Genomic DNA, 6000 nt, shown 5'->3' with positions numbered 1-6000 from the left:
TCTGGAGTGGAAATTAGAAATGAAAGTTCTGGAACTCCATCATGTGCTTCTGTTATGAGAAAAACTCCACAATGAAACTGACATTAAATGTGGAGAATTAAACATCTGTTGAACATCAAGTAGCCTATTAATCTGTACGCCTATCTAGGCTACTGTAGCCTATTAATCTGTATGCCTATCTAGGCTACTGTAGCCTATTAATCTTTATGCCTATCTAGGCTACTGTAGCCTATTAATCTTTATGCCTATCTAGGCTACTGTAGCCTATTAATCTGTATGCCTATCTAGGCTACTGTAGCCTATTAATCTGTATGCCTATCTAGGCTACTGTAGCCTATTAATCTGTATGCCTATCTAGGCTAATGTAGCCTATTAATCTTTATGCCTACCTAGGCTACTGTAGCCTATTAATCGTTATGCCTATCTAGGCTAATGTAGCCTATTAATCTTTATGCCTATCTAGGCTACTGTAGCCTATTAATTGTTATGCCTATCTAGGCTACTGTAGCCTATTAATCTTTATGCCTATCTAGGCTAATGTAGCCTATTAATCTTTATGCCTATCTAGGCTACTGTAGCCTATTAATCGTTATGCCTATCTAGGCTACTGTAGCCTATTAATCTTTATGCCTATCTAGGCTACTGTAGCCTATTAATCTTTATGCCTATCTAGGCTACTGTAGCCTATTAATCTTTATGCCTATCTAGGCTACTGTAGCCTATTAATCTTTATGCCTATCTAGGCTAATGTAGCCTATTAATCGTTATGCCTATCTAGGCTAATGTAGCCTATTAATCGTTATGCCTATCTAGGCTACTGTAGCCTATTAATCTTTATGCCTATCTAGGCTAATGTAGCCTATTAATCTTTATGCCTATCTAGGCTACTGTAGCCTATTAATCGTTATGCCTATCTAGGCTACTGTAGCCTATTAATCGTTATGCCTATCTAGGCTAATGTAGCCTATTAATCTGTATGTCACGTCCTGGCCAGTATATAAAGTTAATTGTTTTGTAGTTTGGTCAGGGCGTGGCAGAGGGTATTTGTTTTATGTGGTTCGGGGTGGTGTGTTTGTTAAAAGGGTGTTTGGTTTAGTATTTCCGGGTTTTGGTTTATGTCTAGGTAGTTCTATGTGGAGTCTAGTGAGTGTATGTCTATGTTTGGTTAATTGGGGTTGGGACTCTCAGTTGAAGGCAGGTGTTGTCTATCTGCCTTTGATTGAGAGTCCCATATATTAGGGTGTGTTTGTGTTTGTGATTTGTGGGTGATTGTTCTGTGTTGAGCCTATGCTAGCCAGACTGTTTGTAGTTGTTCGGTCGTTCTTTTTGTTTTGTGATTTTTGTACGTTAATTTTTTGAAGTTAATAAATTCTCAAGATGAGCATACACGTACCTGCTGCGTATTGGTCCTCCTTCACCGACGACAACCGTGACACTGTATGCCTATCTAGGCTAATGTAGCCTATTAATCTTTATGCCTATCTAGGCTACTGTAGCCTATTAATCGTTATGCCTATCTAGGCTACTGTAGCCTATTAATCGTTATGCCTATCTAGGCTACTGTAGCCTATTAATCTTTATGCCTATCTAGGCTACTGTAGCCTATTAATCTTTATGCCTATCTAGGCTACTGTAGCCTATTAATCTTTATGCCTACCTAGGCTATTGTAGCCTACCATTTAATACTATAAATATGTTGAAATGACAGGAGTCGTTGCAAATCATTTTGTGTCACTTGTGTAGCCTACCTGGAGCTGGTAAATGGATTTAATAAATAGCCTATAACTTCAGTTTATTGTTGTTGTAGCCTTGTGTTATTATGCAACTATTAATGTCCATGTTGAGTTAATTCAGTAGGAAGTTATTGTAACGCTTGGACGTTGTGGGTGTGGAGTCAGGCGCAGTAGGCAGAAAAATGTTTGGTACAATACTATTTAATAAGTACCACAAAAGAGAAAATGCCCAAAAACAACAGGGCGTAACAAAACCCAAAGTCCAAAACACGATCCACTACACAAACACAGTGAAACAAAACGTAACAAGCCCACACACAGAACAGGTGGGGAGGCGGCCTTAAATAACACCACTAATTACCTAAATGAACACAGGTGCAACTAATAAAGACATAACCAACAGAAAAACGAAAAGGGGATCGGTGGCAGCTAGTAGCCCGGGGACGACGAACACCGAGCGCCACCCGAACAGGGAGAGGGGCCACCCTCGGTAGGAGTCGTGACAGTTATCAAGTGACCATGGTAAGATGTTAGAATGCATTAGATTGAAGGTGACAGTTCTATCTCAATGGCTGATCAGATGTTAGAATGCATTAGATTGAAGGTAACAGTTCTGTCTCAATGGCTGATCAGATGTTAGAATGCATTAGATTGAAGGTAACAGTTCTATCTCAATGGCTGATCAGATGTTAGAATGTATTAGATTGAAGGTAACAGTTCTGTCTCAATGGCTGATCAGATGTTAGAATGCATTAGATTGAAGGTAACAGTTCTATCTCAATGGCTGATCAGATGTTAGAATGCATTAGATTGAAGGTAACAGTTCTGTCTCAATGGCTGATCAGATGTTAGAATGCATTAGATTGAAGGTAACAGTTCTATCTCAATGGCTGATCAGATGTTAGAATGCATTAGATTGAAGGTAACAGTCAGATTAGGCTACAGGTAATAAAACACTGGCTGTTGTTGACAAGCATCGACCTGTTCAGTTCATTACCATAGTATTAATATTAGATTCATAGACCTGTTCAGTTCATTACCATAGTATTAATATTAGATTCATAGACCTGTTCAGTTCATTACCATAGTATTAATATTAGATTCATTGACCTGTTCAGTTCATTACCATAGTATTAATATTAGATTCATTGACCTGTTCAGTTCATTACCATAGTATTAATATTAGATTCATAGACCTGTTCAGTTCATTACCATAGTATTAATATTAGATAGACTTGTTCAGTTCATTACCATAGTATTAATATTAGATTCATAGACCTGTTCAGTTCATTACCATAGTATTAATATTAGATAGACCTGTTCAGTTCATTACCATAGTAATAATATTAGATTCATAGACCTGTTCAGTTCATTACCATAGTATTAATATTAGATTCATAGACCTGTTCAGTTCATTACCATAGTATTAATATTAGATAGACCTGTTCAGTTCATTACCATAGTATTAATATTAGATAGACCTGTTCAGTTCATTACCATAGTATTAATATTAGATAGACCTGTTCAGTTCATTACCATAGTATTAATATTAGATAGACCTGTTCAGTTCATTACCATAGTATTAATATTAGATAGACCTGTTCAGTTCATTACCATAGTAATAATATTAGATTCATAGACCTGTTCAGTTCATTACCATAGTATTAATATTAGATAGACCTGTTCAGTTCATTACCATAGTATTAATATTAGATAGACCTGTTCAGTTCATTACCATAGTATTAATATTAGATTCATAGACCTGTTCAGTTCATTACCATAGTATTAATATTAGATAGACCTGTTCAGTTCATTACCATAGTATTAATATTAGATAGACCTGTTCAGTTCATTACCATAGTATTAATATTAGATAGACCTGTTCAGTTCATTACCATAGTATTAATATTAGATAGACCTGTTCAGTTCATTACCATAGTATTAATATTAGATAGACCTGTTCAGTTCATTACCATAGTATTAATATTAGATTCATAGACCTGTTCAGTTCATTACCATAGTATTAATATTAGATTCATCGACCTGTTCAGTTCATTACCATAGTATTAATATTAGATTCATAGACCTGTTCAGTTCATTACCATAGTATTAATATTAGATAGACTTGTTCAGTTCATTACCATAGTATTAATATTAGATAGACCTGTTCAGTTCATTACCATAGTATTAATATTAGATTCATAGACCTGTTCAGTTCATTACCATAGTATTAATATTAGATAGACCTGTTCAGTTCATTACCATAGTATTAATATTAGATAGACCTGTTCAGTTCATTACCATAGTATTAATATTAGATAGACCTCTTCAGTTCATTACCATAGTATTATACTACAGCTACTGAAGGTTAACACATAATTTTTTTTAAACCTTTATTTAATTCGCAAGTCAGTTAATAACAAATTCTTATTTACAATAATGGCCTACTGGGGAACACAGTGGGTTAACTGCCTTGTTCAGGGGCAGAACGACAGATCTTTACCTTGTCAGCTCTGGGATTCAATCCTGCAACCTTTCGGTTACTGCCCCAACGCTCTAACCACTAGTCTACCTGCCGCCCCAACGCTCTAACCACTAGGCTACCTGCCGCCCCAACGCTCTAACCACTAGGCTACCTGCCGCACCAACACTCTAACCACTAGGCTACCTGCCGCCCCAACGCTCTAACCACTAGGCTACCTGCCGCACCAACACTCTAACCACTAGGCTACCTGCCGCCCCAACGCTCTAACCACTAGGCTACCTGCCGCACCAACACTCTAACCACTAGGCTACCTGCCGCCCCAACGCTCTATCCACTAGGCTACCTGCCGCCCCAACGCTCTATCCACTAGGCTACCTGCCGCCCCAACACTCTAACCACTAGGCTACCTGCCGCCCCAACGCTCTAACCACTAGGCTACCTGCCGCCCCAACGCTCTAACCACTAGGCTACCTGCCGCACCAACACTCTAACCACTAGGCTACCTGCCGCCCCAACACTCTAACCACTAGGCTACCTGCCGCCCCAACGCTCTAACCACTAGGCTACCTGCCGCCCCAACGCTCTAACCACTAGGCTACCTGCCACCCCAACGCTCTAACCACTAGGCTACCTGCCGCCCCAACGCTCTAACCACTAGGCTACCTGCCGCCCCAATGCTCTAACCACTAGACTACCTGCCGCCACAACGTTCTAACCACTAGGCTACCTGCCACCCCAACGCTCTAACCACTAGACTACCTGCCACCCCAAAATAAGATGTAGGCCTATCAGGGGCTATTAGTTAGTTTTCAGGCATTGTGGGAGGGTTTTGAGTAGTCATTGGGCTAGAAAAAGTAATTGCATTAAATCACCTGACTGTTTGGATGTGTCTGTAAACGGTTTTATTTCTAAGAGATAATGAATAAAATAATTAGTTGTCACTGTGTTAACCACAACCAACATGCTGGATCTCTGTTTAGTTGTCACTGTGTTAACCACAACCAACATGCTGGATCTCTGTTTAGTTGTCACTGTGTTAACCACAACCAACATGTTGGATCTCTGTTTAGTTGTCACTGTGTTAGCCACAACCAACATGCTGGATCTCTGTTTAGGGGTCACTGTTGACCACAACCAACATGTTGGATCTCTGTTTCTCTGTTTAGGGCTCAGTGCTCTAAAATGAGTCTCTCTGGGGAGATAGAGGAGGTGGTCCCTGCCTCTAAAATGAGTCTCTCTGGGGAGAGAGAGGAGGGGGGGCCCGCCTCTAAAATGAGTGTCTCTGGGGGACATGACACCAAAACTAAGAGGTGAGCTGACAATATTGTTTAAGAATGTATGTTCTAAAATGCTTTTTATTCAGAAATGATTGCTAATGGGGACATTCTATATAACTGTTCTAGATTTTAGATCTGTATGAAAATATGTTTTTTTCTAAAACGCTATATATCCACCTAGATATCTATATATCCACCTAGATATCTATATATCCACCTAGATATCTGTATATCCACATAGACATCTATATATCCACCTAGACATCAATATATCCACCTAGACATCTATATATCCACCTAGACATCTATATATCCACCTAGACATCTATATATCCACCTAGATATCTATATATCCACCTAGATATCTATATATCCACCTAGACATCTATGTATCCACCTAGACATCTTTATATCCACCTAGATATCTATATATCCACCTAGACATCTATATATCCACCTAGATATCTATATATCCACCTAGATATCTATATATCCACCTAGATAT

Source organism: Salmo salar, unplaced genomic scaffold (genome assembly GCF_965601325.2).
Source record: "Salmo salar unplaced genomic scaffold, fSalSal1 ptg000360l, whole genome shotgun sequence".
Classification (NCBI taxonomy): Eukaryota; Metazoa; Chordata; class Actinopteri; order Salmoniformes; family Salmonidae; genus Salmo; species Salmo salar.
Note: the sequence above shows the minus strand (reverse complement) of the source record.